This window comes from Opisthocomus hoazin, chromosome 7, assembly GCF_030867145.1.
Source record: "Opisthocomus hoazin isolate bOpiHoa1 chromosome 7, bOpiHoa1.hap1, whole genome shotgun sequence".
Classification (NCBI taxonomy): domain Eukaryota; kingdom Metazoa; phylum Chordata; class Aves; order Opisthocomiformes; family Opisthocomidae; genus Opisthocomus; species Opisthocomus hoazin.
In genome coordinates this window covers 23,632,908-23,647,142 of record NC_134420.1, presented here as the reverse complement: position 1 = coordinate 23,647,142, position 14,235 = coordinate 23,632,908, and the positions used below count along the sequence as shown (strand labels likewise).

Genomic DNA, 14,235 nt, shown 5'->3' with positions numbered 1-14,235 from the left:
GGCCCAGATTCCTGGAGTTTGGTGATTATTAGAAATCTTGACACTCTCTGGCTTTTATAGCTACGTGGGAGAGCTTGGAAACATGAGCCCCAAAGGCTTGAAATCTGTAAAGCTAATAGGAGTTCAACCTTTATTTATACCTAAAATTTTGTGATTTGTTCAGGTCATGTCAGGGACCTGTCTCCAGGCATTGAAGTACCAAAACCCAGTAGCAGGAGTTTCTCTTCATTCTCACTGTCCACTTGCTGGTGTCAGAGGGAGACCAGAAGCTGAGACTGTGACTCAGCCTCTCTCCCAGCGAGCTGACAGTCACAACAGCAGAAAATTGCGTCTACCTGGAGTGGTGAAGCAATTGCATTCACCGAATGGAAAGGAACTAGCACCTTAACTTGGAGCAGAGGTGAAGTGATATCTTTCATTATCCTTAACACGGATGAGTATCTACAAGGGACGGTCAAACCCACAGCTTTGTGTAACTGTTATTATTTACAGCACTGTTACTTTCCTGCTGATGTCACTGGAAAAATATTTAATATTGCTACCACCTCTTAGCATGGCCAAAGATCTTGCCAGAAGAGAACCTGGTAGTCCAGAATTCCAGCTCTGTGTAAATAAACAAATATTTCAGAAAATCCCTGAGAATGGAAGCCGAGGGCCTTACCATGACAAGCAAAGCCATTGAAAATGGATTTGTTTGTTTGTTTGTTTGTTTTGCATTTGATTTTAATAACAGGCAAAATTTTCCAAGCAGGAGGATTGCACATACTATATGCAATTTGTCTAACGAATACTTTCTCTAGAAGGAGAGAAGAAAAAAGAAAAAAGAGGAGAAAAGGAAGATCTTTTCAGAGAGAATCTCCTACTGCTTTTGTCTTCTGGTTAAGATGAGGTGCTAACTCATAAGCTGGAAGGTTTCTCCTGCAGCAGGACAGTACAGCCTTATGACCGTGCTCTCTGCTTTGCTCCTGTTCCAGCGACTGCACTGAAGTCTGCAGGGATGTTTGACCAGGGCTGTTAGCTACGCAGGCACTCCCCTCCTTTAACGCCTGCTTTTCAGAGCAGAACTTTGCAAGAAATCCAATGTGACTGTACATTGAGTCTTTTTTTTTCCTGCCAGCCACCCAGATGAGGCTAGTCTAATTTGCTTCCAAGGTTTTTAATTGGGAACAAAGTGTTTTAAGGTTTCATTTTCAGACACTTGAAGGTTTGATTGGTCCTTGGCACCTTTGAATGCCTATCCTTTTTTTTTTTTTTGGTAGAATGCAAACAGGTTGAAAGCATTGAACTGTTTAAAAAAATAAAGCCATCTAAATCTCCCCCAACCCCTCTGCCCCCAAAAAACCCTTCCAGGATTTGACGTTTTGTAGAAACCTACCTGTTGATTGAGACAGTAAGGCATGCAGCAAGAAGGTCTTTGCATCAGCAATAAGCAAATGAGTGTGGTGTAGCGAGTCATTCTGCTGCATGGCTTTCAGACAGCCTGTTCTTTGACTGCATCATTATAGCTTTAAAGCTGCACATATTACTAGGGTGCTGCCTATACTCAAAAGGCTGTATGCTTTGGGTCAGCTTTGGAGCCCAGAGGCTGGTATGGTGTTTGCGTTTTTGTGGACACATTAACGACAGGAATAATGTTTGCCTTCAGGAGTCTGTGGACAGTTTCTTATCAGTCATTTCAGCACTTGATTAACAGGTGCAAACAAGTACTTGGGCATCTAAAACTTTGGCTAATCACAGGCATGAACTGTAACTTCAAAAACTAGATACTACCCACTTAATGAAGCAGCCTCTGCTAGGTGCTGTGCCTTTGTAGAGACCTAGAACAGTTTACCTTGCATTACCTTAAGGTTGCAAGGTTAACTTTGAATTGCCTAATATGTGTTTGGGTTTTTTTAAAAAAACTTTTACAGGGCATTGGTTATTTCATGAGTGGTCTCAGTCTGCAGGTAGTAATCACAGTCACACACAGGGCGTCAGACTAACTGAGGACTGCAGAATCTTTTTCTTCTGACATCTACCACGCAATGATTTTGAGGAAAAGGGGCAGCAGACCAGGACAGCTAAAATAAGCTTAAGATAAATATAACATTGTTGGGAATCAGAATGTCTTTACTTTGCCAGAGAAGAGTCATGCTTCACATGTGGAAGATCTTCCTTTGACCTAAACTTAAACCATGAGTTCAGGGAGCAACCATTTATAGAGTTGGTTGGGTCTGTAATTCACTGTGCGAATAACAGGATGATCTGAAAGAGAAAACAAAGATCCTAACTTCTCAGCAAAGATGCAGAAACAAGACTATCAAATTCTCTTGGATTTTCTTGTTCTTACTAGTGTTTTTTTGTTTTAGTGAGTTTGGGGTTCTTTTTTTTCCTTGTGGAGAGGAATTGGTGGGTTTTCAGAAATACTTTCAGTCCATGTAAACCATTTCCTATTGTGTCTGGCAGCTGTTCTCTCAGCGTTTGCAGATGAGGGGCACAGAAACACTCCTTAAGAAACAGTTGCTTGTGAAGAACAGACGAGTCTGAGGTTCTGGTTAAGGGAAAACACACCCCCATAAATTACTGCATTATTGTATATCAAGAATACTTTTGTAGCCTGTCATTGGAGCAACCGTTGAGTGGGATTCTGCATCCCACACTTGAAAATGGTCCCAGCTCAGCCAAATACTTGAGCATGTGCTTGAAAGCTAAGCATTGACTTCAGCAGCTTGCCTAAGAGCTGATTCAGGTTTCATGTTGGTCTGGAAGGCTCCTGTAGTTCTCACAACTGTTCTCGTATGGCGTTTCCTCCGGTGAGAGTGGACAGCAGTATTTGTGTGCTTCCCATGCTTGTGAAATACAATGATCACTTCTCCTCCCTAGCAGTGCTAAACTCTCTTTTGCAATACAGAGAAAAAAATTATTACGTGTCTGGATCACTGGGGAGGTGTTTGTGTAGGTGGGTGGGTGGGTGACATCCACTGATGCGGTGGTCTTGATCTGGAGTGAGTTGGCCCAGGTTCATGCTGACTGATTGTGAGTTATGGTGTTGCTGTGCACATAGCACAGAGGACTAAGTTGACATGGAGCAAGAGAGTTATGTTAACTGGCATAGCTGCCTCCTGTTAAGAAAGGAGAGCCAAATCAAAAGATATGAAGATGATTATTCAGGACTGAATAATGCTCTTGATTTTCCATGCCACCATCTGAGACTTGTAACATGTGATGAGTCCAAAGCCTGCTAGGCAGTCTGCTGCAGGGGAGATATGCCTTAGTCACGATGTCTCAGCCTGAATGGGCTGAGATCTGGCATTACTGTGCTGGGTATGGATATTTTAATATCCTCCCCCCTCCCCCAACTATGCTGACTCAGGTTTTCATGCAGATTGTTGGGAGATCAGATTCACCATGCGTGTTTGTTCCTTCTGTATTGATTCAGTCTGCTAAAGTGAAGACAGTTCAATACAGAGAGAAGAAAGAGAAAAAACAAGGGCTGACAGACATTTTGTCATTTTTGGCAAAAATAAATGTACAGTATAAACCAGCTTGCACAGCTGTATAGCCCTGCCTTTGTGTTTTGAGAGTGCACATGATTTACTGCAGAAATCAGTTTGGCATAGCACAGCTGTGCAGATTCAGCAGGACCTACTATTATCTTGTCATGTTTTTCAGCAAATTGACTCTTACAAGCCAGCAATTCAAAAAAATGAAAGAGAAATGCGCTGAACAACCCACCCCTTCTTATCCCCCCCATCCAGTGCGTGCTGGCAAATCTGTCAGAGCTGCACCCATGGGCATGGTGGTGCTCGGACCCCTCGCTATCAGGCTTTGGGTATTCTGTATGCGTAAGCTGGTGTGGGTCTTCATTTTATTATTGTGTTCTCAGACTCCCAAGTTGCTGACTTTTCAGCTAAGTACAGCAGTTCAGACATGGCTTTCTGTCATCTTTCACTTTACAGACTTAATAGGATTTCATTGGTACAGCAAGAGTAACAAATGCATGGTTAGCAAAATTTTGCAAATCTTGCTGCTTTTCAGCTCTGCTCACACACAGCCTGCAGTCTCAGATGGACAAAGAAAAATGGCCAGAAAGCAGCTAGGTTCCTGGGTTTGCCCTGACTTGCATTGCCTTTCACTGCCTCTGAAGGCAGAGTATTGAGCTATATGCACCCCTGGTCTGACCCAGAAGGGCATTTTCTGTGTTTTTAAAGTATGTCTCGATTCCAGCATCAGCATTGAAGTAGCCACGGACACAGTATTTCTGCATTCTCGGATATTTGGCAGACGTGCCTGGATTTTTGTTTATTTTTAAGGGGTTAATTTAAAATATGTAAAACTTTCCTACCTTCTGGGAATTCAGGACATTCAGCCCATATATGCCTCAGCAAATGGCTTCTATTTAATAACATCTTTGTACATTACTGTTAAGAGATGACTACCTTGGAGAGCTAAGCCATGGATGTGCCCAAGAGTGAAAAAAGAACAAAAAGTAAGACTGAGGGGAGGGGAGATAGGAGAAGGAAAGTTCTGTCTGCGGGCTTTTTTTTCCAATGGATAATGTGTGTGAAGGGTGGGGGTGGAGATGCTCTAAGGGGCATTCTGAGATAACAAAATAGCTGCTTAGCTGAACAGGGTGGATTGAAATGACAGCCCTACCCATCCTTCTCTCTCGCTCTTCTGTGAACTAACCAGCGCTCAAGTGGCAGTGTTCACGTGTGGAGCTGGGCTGTGCACACCTTTTACCTTGGGTTTTGAGGTGAAACTGCAGGGCTAGTGGTGTTTTCCCTCCAGCTCCTGAGCTTTGCAACTTTTGTGTGAAGAGAGTTAATTGGCCAATACCACTGCCTGCTTCTCGCAGTTTGACAGGTCCTCTGCCACCAGCATGTGCCTGTGTGTCACCACGCTTCATGAACCTGCTCAACAAACCTCGTCTCAAGCCACAGTCGTCATCGTTTTGCAGACATGGCTATTTCCTCAACAGGACTTTGCTCTGTAGAAAGTACATTTTTGCTTTCCTCCACAGAGACTATCGCTCCAAAGACCCATCTGGTTTTGAAGATTAGCCAGGCAGACCAGAGATGCGAATAAGGGAGACCCGTATTGATGGAGCCGGTTTCAGATCCCGCTGCAGCCTGTCCCTTGTGTAGCTCTTACTTCCTGTCACAAGTAATGTCTTAAAATCTTTTCAATGGCTCCCCCAACAGAAAAAAACTCTACTCTCTATTAACAGTTAATGGGTCTTTTTAACGGATGTAAAATCCAGTGAAACATACAGTTTCTTTGGTTTTAACAGGAACAGATGATTTGGTAAGCAGCTATGAATCTCTTGGGAATGTAGAGACATACTCAAACAGCATAGTTCTGCCAGATTTTTCACTGACTAAACTTATAGCCTATGAGTCATAGTGGTCTGCTCCACTTTCCATCTCAAATGCTGTTGTTGTTGTTGTTTTGGCTTTTAGAGGTGCTCTGTGCTGCATATGGGGGTTTTATCACCTTCTCCTGTTAATGGGCTTGCCCATTCATCCAGCAGACAGCCTTCCAGCAGTTGACTCTCATTCTCTGTACATGATAGTGCATGACATTTCTTTTCCATTCCCTAGCCCAGCTTGTGATTTTAAAATTGTACAGTGAAAATGTTTCTGCGGATTATATTAATACAGTCTCCTAAATGGGCATAGTATTGGGATCTGGTTAAATTAAAAGAGGTGTAGTCAGCCTCTCTTAATGCAGCAATGCTTTCCTTCCAGCAGTCTGTGGCCACCCTATGAAGTTTAATAAATTTATGCTAACAGTATTTTTAATAGATTCAGTTATTATCAGCTCTTTAGAGGTAAGGAAACCATGACAGAAGGCAGAAAGCTGTTTCAGTTACCTGTGGCTCATGCTGATTTGCAGGGAAGGGTTGTTTTTCCTAAAGTATCGAAGTGCCATTCCAGTGCAAATTGGCACTGTGTTTTACAAATGTCTTCTTCTGTATTGTGTTGGTTTCCTGGCTTTCCATAAGTGTCTTAGATGTCTCGGAACTGGGGTTGCAAGCTCCCGGTTTATTTAACAGTTGGTTTGCAAGCCATGTGAATTATACTTGGGAGCCACTCTAGAGGAGGTGACGTAAGAGCATTGCTAAGATTTGCTCCAGGTTACACCCTGGTAAACTAGAGGTGAGTCTAGTGATAAAACACCAGGCTTTATATGGAGCTTTTAACCGTTGCGGAGGTTCTTGTGAGACAGATGCAGTGCAGCTTATTTTGAAAGCAGTTGGATGGAGGGAATTTAAAACATGGCCCACAACATACTTTTTTTTTTGTGTTTTTTTTTTTAAATCTTGCAGTGCAAATATCCAATATTTTAGAATGTGACCTGATACCAAATCTTCATCTAAGAAAAACGGTGCAAAGTTCTAACATCGTCATACACAGGCAGGAAAAATCAGGCTCTCAATCTTTTGCTGGCTCAGGACTGCATTTGCTTTTGTTGTACTCTGAGACTGTACAAAGTGTGAGGAAATTTTCTTATTTCAGTTGTAGGGATGACAAAGAAACCGTGTTCATGTTTGGCCTTTTTCAGGCTGAAGGGAGTATGAAAAATGACTAGATGTGAAGCAGGTTAAGGAATTGGAAACAGCCTTGGAGGCTGATTAATGCACAGAACTGTGTAAAGTGATCAAAGATACATATTGTTTGAAGTTTATGGTGAGACTGCAACTTACTGCATCATTCCGATACTGCATGCTTCTGATTTCTCAGCGCTTCAGAAAGCCAAACAGGTGTTGTGTTACTGGGCCAAGAAAGCTATCCAAGGTCATGAAACTGGATGGTGTCAAAATCAAGAACAACATTTGATTCTTCTGGTACCTTCTTAGGTCCCTTCACACAGTGCAGGAAGCAGAGAAGAGGGTTTCAGTCCTATGTATACGCGCAAAAAACACCCCCTTTCAGCTCTTGCTGGCAAACTGGGAGTGTTGCTTTATGCTTTCGGTAAGCACAGAGCTCTCATGTTTACTGGTGGGACTTTCACACATCAGGAAATTAGAAAGCCGGAATCGTAATCAGCATGTCTGTTCTTGAATGGGGAATTTTCCCCAAAGCAAGTTGTGATGCATGCTCTTAATGATTTGCATCTTACAGTTCAGACTTTCCATAAGCTGCTTCCAGCATTGTAGGCACTAACCTGTGTTTGCAGTGCACATACACACACCCAGCTGCAGGGGTACCAGACGTAAGTCACGTGTTTAAATCTTGGCATAAGTCTGATTAATTGTGAATGGCCAGTGCCTTTAGCAGCCTGCTCCTGCTGTGGCATTTAGAGGGAGATGTTGGCGCAGCGTTCAGGGCTATCGCAGGCCAGGTTAGGGGTTAGCTAGAAATCCAGATTTAGCAGAGATTTTGCTAGCACTTCTTCACTGGCAGCAAGGTCTTCTGCAAACTTTCTGGTGTGTGGTCTTTGCGCACTGAATGGCGAACTCTCAGCTTGTTTTGTGGGATTTCACCATTTTCATAGTATGAACAGCAAGCAGCAGCAGTTCCAGGGAGTGAGTTGTCCATCCGCTTAAAGCAATATACATAGCAATGGGGAACATAATGTGACTACATGGATCTTATCCAGTGTTTTAAAGGAAAAATATCTATAACAGTGTCCTGGCCTATATAAGCTGTATAGTTTTCCCAGACTTGGAAGAAAAGCACTGGATACTTTCCCAAGTTCCGCCCTTTTCAGTCTGATGTAAAAAAATGTCAGCTCTTAGAATCATAGAATCTCTTTTGTCTCTAAAATGGGACATACTTTAATTAAAAGATGAAATTACGCTTTTTCATGGCACGAGGCAAAATCTTATCTCCAAGCCATCTGTTTTGACAGGTACTTTCTTTTTTTTTTTCTTCTTAAATAATAGCCTCTGCTGTGAGTGGTGAAGAGGAGACAGGTAGGTGTGTGATTCCCCAGCAGCCTAAAAGGGAGTGTTGGGAGAGCCCTTCCTCAGATGTAGGGGATGTGGGACTATTTTCAGAGGCTTCCCCCAGCTCTGTTTGGAAGAGTGCACAGGAATCAGAGGAAGAGGAATGACCTTGCTTTTAAGGCATTCATCTGGAGCTTGGGTGCTGGGAGCTGAATTCCCAGCTCTGGGACTGGCTTCCTCTGTGGTCTGCAGTGTGTTCCTCAGGGGATGTCTGGCTGCACAATGGAACTCGGCACAGGGAGCCCTGGAGCTGACTCCAGGAGGTCTGCACGGCCCCGCAGCGCAGTGGGACACTGTGTGGAGGCCCGATCTCCTTCCCAAAAAAATACAGCTGCGCTAATTCAAGGACTGCCTTGTGCTGTTGAGGCCCTGCTGCTTCTAGTTCTGGACTTAGGGTGGTTGCGGCTCCTTTGGGCACCCTGTACCACACTCCATTGCCAAACCCAGGAAGCACCGAGGTACTGAGAAACTGACACAGAGTTCACAAAATGTATTTGAACTTTCTGCATGGTCTGGTTTTGGATTTCTTTTGTTTTGCACAAGCTCATCCTAGTCACTCCGCTGTCACTGACTTTCATTTCCTCCGTGGCACTGGAAACCAGCTAGAAGGAAAGCCTAATTTCAGCTGTTGCCCATGCCCAAATTATTTTCCAGGAAGAAGAAATTGCTGATACCCTTTGGAGTTCAGCTGACTCCAGCTGTCTTCCAGGTCCTAGCTATGATCTCAGGGGAGGCAGCAGAGGCTGGTGCTCAAAACCCTGTTGGTCACACACTGTTTCTGCGAGGCCACTGGGAAGCCTCACACACAAAGCCACTTAACTGCTCTGTTCCAAGCAGCCACACAGGAGTGACATTTACCCGGCTTTGTAAAGCACGCTGAGGGCCATGAATGAAAGACTGAAAGGAGCTGTGCATATTCAAAGCAATATTTTGTTTATCTGCTCTATCCAAAATAGAGAAGAAAATAGCTTTATTGTGTGCGGCTTGGAAAAATCTGCCTGCTGTAATGATTATGGCAATATGAAAGACAAAGTCATTATATGCCTAAGAAAACACATGCTGTCACTGGCTTTGCTTTTGATGGGGTGATGGGACTAGTTCTGGGGTGGTGCTCACCATACCCTTCCTCCCCAGAGATGCTAAGCAGGGCTCACAGGCATCCCCCCAGAATGTTACCAGCAGTTCACAGGGTTCAAGTCATGACTACAATAAAGGAAGCCAACTGCAGAAGTTAGCAAACAGATAAGTCATTGCTTTTTGTCCAAAGGAACATCAGGCTGACACTTTCTTCTTAGAGTCTCTTGGCTAATAGTCTTTGGAAGATAATATCTGTCCAGTCAGAGGGGGTTGCATAAACTTCCTGTGAACTTTCATAGTTGACGATCAAAAGGAATCATGAAACATGTTGTCATTATTTATTTATTTATTTATTTATTTATCTATTTAGAGGTTCAAAGAGTGCACAGCGCTATTGGTAGTAATTTTTTCTTGTGTAAACAAGGTGATATTGTACTGGATGCTCGGCCTTAGGCCCTCTTATTTTCTATTTTCAGTTTAAATTAAGAGCTCTCTTGCAGTGGATGAGAAATGCAAAAAATCCAACCACCACCCATAGTCTGCTTCAGAAAGCAGCAGTGCATCGTTGATTATACTTGTCCTCGTGTCCATTGTTTTGCTAAGACATTCTCTTCCCTTTATTAGCTCCATAGAGCCAATGTAGCAATAGAGACGGTTCCCAACAGCATCTTCTTCTTTGTCCCACTGCCTGAATGCAAGTACAGGAGAGGCTACCTTGACAACAATTTGAAAAGTGCCTCTTCAGGTGGGGATTTGGCTTAAAGGATCTGTATTCCTATCATTTATGTGCTCTGAGAAGGATTCTGCCCCTCTTTTCCTGCTAAGTGAAAGCTTAGCAGCACTTGCTCAGATGCGCACAAGATTTAGTTCTCCTAGAGTTTTATTCTTGAGTCCTGCTTGCATTGGAATTCCAGGTATGAGGGGATCTGTTTTTTTTTTTTTAAAGTGCCTTCTGATGCCATGTGTAGCATCTGTGCCTCAGGATGTATGCTGTGAACGAGGGCAACAGAAACTTGTCCTTTGGCTTTTCCTCAAAAGAAACAGTAGTGAACTAAGACAAATTGAGATATCTTACATTCATGCAGGGTCAAATCAGAATTCATGTGGAATTTCAAGCAATGCATTGACATCTCTCCTGATATGGTTTGTTCCCAGAGGAAGCCTGCTTGTCTCATTTGCCCCTCTTCTTGGGACATAAATCCACACTTGACAGGGATATATGCAGTAACAAAGGGTATTGGAAGATACTAACACCTACAAAGGGTGAAATTTTCTTGCTTTGTCCAGACAGGACAAATAGTCTTCCTTCGGGGGCTCACCCCCTCCATCAGTTTTGGTCTTACAGTCTCCTGTCTTTCCTTTTCAAGCATGCCTGGGATACAGCACAGCCGTGCACAGGAAGGGTGTTGACTGGAGTGCAGATGGGTTGCAGACAGGGCTGGCTCTGGAGAGTTAAGGAGTAGAAGGACTTATTTGCAAGAGATTCCTACCTGCTGGTTATCCCTGTGGCTTGGCTTGTGCCTTGGCCTGGTGCCATCTGACACAGTTTGCAGCACTGGGATGTTGAGGGCTGGCTGAATTGGCTTCCTGGGCCCAGAGCCAGTTTGTATGGCTTGTTTGGTTTTGCAACGCTTTCCTAGCAGGGTGAGCTGTAATATGTGTCTCCTGTCATGAATCAGACCATAGGTATGGATAATTCTGAAGCTGGGCATTTACATGAGTTAATTCCACACTGTATAAGTTTAAAGTTGCTTTATTAAGGAATTATTCAGCTTATTGCTCAGCAGATTTTCAACCTAATTAGTACGTTTAGCATGGGGAGTGTGTCCCAGTTATATCACCAAATGACATCTTAAAGCTTTAATTGCCAAATAAAAACTCTTTCCTCCTCTCTTTTCTAAAATATACAACATTACTAAAGCACCACTTTGGTAGAATATTGTAGCATGTTTGGCATATTTTGAAGTTCTTTTGAAGTCAATGTTTAAGTGCTTTGCTGAATCGGGGCCTAAAACAATAATAGCCACAAAGTTAAGCCACTTTATTTCTGAATGAGTGTTTGCACAGGATTTTAATGTGTGTCAGCTTCTTGTCGTGACCCCCCAGGTACAGATATGCTCTTAGTTTCACTGAATCACTTAGGCACTTCTTCAGATTGCTGTCTTGCACCCAGCTGAGACGCCAGGGTCAGACCCGAGTATGGCAGGCTTTCTTTTGCAGAATGAGATCAAACTGAAATGGGATATAGGGCCATCAGGGGAATAGCAGCATCTCAAAGAGTGCACAGCTATGATTAGTCATTTCCTATATACAATATAATGTGTGTGTGGGTACATATATAGACACACACACTTTTCTTTCTAGGTTAGTGAAATCAGTACAATGCTTCAAACATCATCCTCGTTGGGCTATTAAAGAGGTCATGGAAATTTTTAATTCTCCTGCTAGAAGAGAGAGTTGTGGAAATACTATGGGTAGCGGATCTGATGCTGAAATGGAGCAAGAAAAAACAAGTTCACAGCTGACTGATCTTAAACCTATACCTGTGCAGTCCCGTTGCGAATGGGGGGCTCATGCGTTGGGTCAAGTCCTTTGCTTTCTTGTTTGCAGGGGCCGTGATACACTTTTGTACTATTTACTATGATACCACAATCCTAGCAAAACGTGGTGCGGTGAGACCAAATTGAAGTGAACATGCCACTGAAGTCAGTGGAAGTTTTACTCTTCAGCAGAACGATGCTTTTGTGGTCAGAGGTATTATCTTGTGCCACTTGCTCTGTTGCTGTGCTCTTCTGCTGCTGTGTTGGACTGTTAATAATAAAGGCCAGTGCTGCGGACTGTTAACTCAAAGGAGGACTTAATGGTGTTGTGGAATTGCGCCAAAGAGTATGGTGGCTGCTGTTCTAGTTGTCATCTTCTTGTCCCACCTGGTGGTCACACAATGCCCTGTGCGAAAGCGTTGCAAGCTGGGCCTCTAAAAACAGTGCAAAGAGTGCAGTTTTTGTAGCGTATGCACACTTTATGTTATGAGCTGGTTCGGGCCTTTTGCCTTATTTCCATACCTCTGCAAGTCACTGCCTGGTGATGAGGAACTGCTGCCTCTCCCGGTGAGGTCAGGAGGTGCTGCAGGCACTTGCACTTTCCATGGTGTTGTGTTAAAAGCATACTGGGACAGGGTATTTCAGCTTCACTTTTTTCTGTTGAGTTAGTAACTGTGGTGTAGAGGTGATGCGAGAGGAAGAGAAACAAGGTGGTCATCTTCTGCTGGAAAGGGGCAGAAAGTTTTTCTGAGGAGGGAGAAAAATGGTTAATCATTTTACAGGAGTATTTTTATGTGGAACTTCATTTTATTTGAAAAATGCAAAGGAAAATGCTACTGAAGTTGGTGCAGTGATTAATCTCCATTTAAACCTACCAGAGATTTGTGCTGTTGTTGTGGGAAGCTTAGTTTGTAGCTCATCTCTGGTTTTGTCTTTTTAAATCCCAAAGTTGGTGGCGTGTTTTCACGTAGTGAAAGTGACAAAATTTCACGAGTCATTTAGAAGCAAATCTGATTTTTGTTTCCTCTCCTGTTGCTGATGATGTCTGCTTGATTTGGAAAGCTTTCAGTAAAGAATCTCCGACCCTGCAGCTTGCGGAGAGAGCAGCTCATACTTCCCTCTCCAGTCTCAGGGGCAGAGATGCCAGGTGTGCCCCGGAGAGGACTCTCTCACTGCATGCTCACCCTTTTCAGTGCATGTCTACTTCTGCGTGCACCACGTGGCTTCTCCATCCTGCGCTTGTGACTGCAGAGCATAGGAAGAAGTGTGTTTAACCAGTCAGAAATGGGAAGTGTATCGGAAATAAGAAACTAAACATCAGCCATGTGTGAGTAATGGATTGCCTGTCCTGCAGGGAGTGAGGATTCATATTCTAATGCTTTTTGATCACTGTGTAGCCACGACACTGTAACTAACTGAATATCAGCTGTTCATCATGTCCTCTGTTTCCGACACTAAACTATGTCCTGAGCCTAAATTTTGTTTTGTGGTGTTGATGTGCTCACAGAAAAGCCCAAATAGAAAAAAGTAGAAGGTGGGAATAGTTCTTGTTTTACTGGGGCCAATCTGAGCAAAATATTTCACCTTTTGGCAAGGAATTGATTGGGACTGTACTCACGAAGCTTAGAGCAGAAATGTACTTCTCTGGGGTCTTCTGTGGTCGTCACCTGTCCAAGATCCAGGCTCGGGCCATATTTATACTACTTTGCTGTGTACCTACATATTTGTGCATGCATCTTATATTTTAATGACCTAACTTGGTTTGCTTGGAACTTTAAACTGTAACTGAGTGTATATGTAATGTAATGAGCATTTTCAATTGTTTGTAAATGCTACCTTGCGTGGTCCCCTGAGATCCTTGCTACATAAGCACATGTGGTCACCTAATGAAGTGCTACAGAGCCTTGTGATAAACCCTGGAGTGGGACGTGATGCAGGTGCTTGGCACATACTCCTGTGTTACCAGTAATGGGGACTGCAGAAAATCTGAGACTGATCAACCATTTCACCTGTCCATTGATCAATTCCTAGGCTGTTTTTTTTAATTACTTCTACATCGGTGAGCACTCCCTTTGTGGTGAGGTAGGGTAAAGCATTCCTTTCCTGGGAGGAGCTACCTGTCTTGCTCTTTCCCCAGTTGCACTTCTGAAACTGTGCCTACTTGCATCATGCGATGAGTTTGCCTCAGTCCTACACTAAAGGGAACTTTTCAAAACAAAAACATGTCATAATTCTGTATATTTGGCTTCCACGGTTCTTCTGGGCTTCACTGGTGCATGCTTAAAGGAACTTAGTGTAAACTTGCAAGCTTAGCATGTGGTGCTTTCTATTTCATGTGATGTCATTTCAGCATCTTCAGGATTCTTGACAGCTGCAGTAGCTGTCTTTTTATATTCATCTACCTGTGAATAGTCTGCATGCAGCTTTTGCTAACAGTGCAAAATATGCCTCATGTATATGCCTTTGGGTAGTGTTTTTGATAGAAAGAGAGGCAGTTTAAGTGTACAATCCACTGGGAGCTCTGTCATTCACAAAATGTAGAGTTTTCGGAAGTACAGTTGGTAATGTGCTCCAGTGTAGTTTGTATTTTGTAATAGCTATATCGAGAGATAGGTGTTCCCATAAGACATCTCAGCTATCTCACTGTCTAGGTTTTTTTTAATCCCACCTTTGCTATCATGTTAT

The 14,235-nt window shown here is 43.2% G+C and overlaps 1 protein-coding gene across 2 annotated transcripts in view; it reads left to right on the top strand.

The window, feature by feature from the left end:
* Positions 1–14,235, top strand: part of DENND2B (DENN domain containing 2B) — a 182,251-nt gene that overhangs the window by 25,672 nt on the left and 142,344 nt on the right. The gene's annotated exons all lie outside the window — the stretch shown is intronic.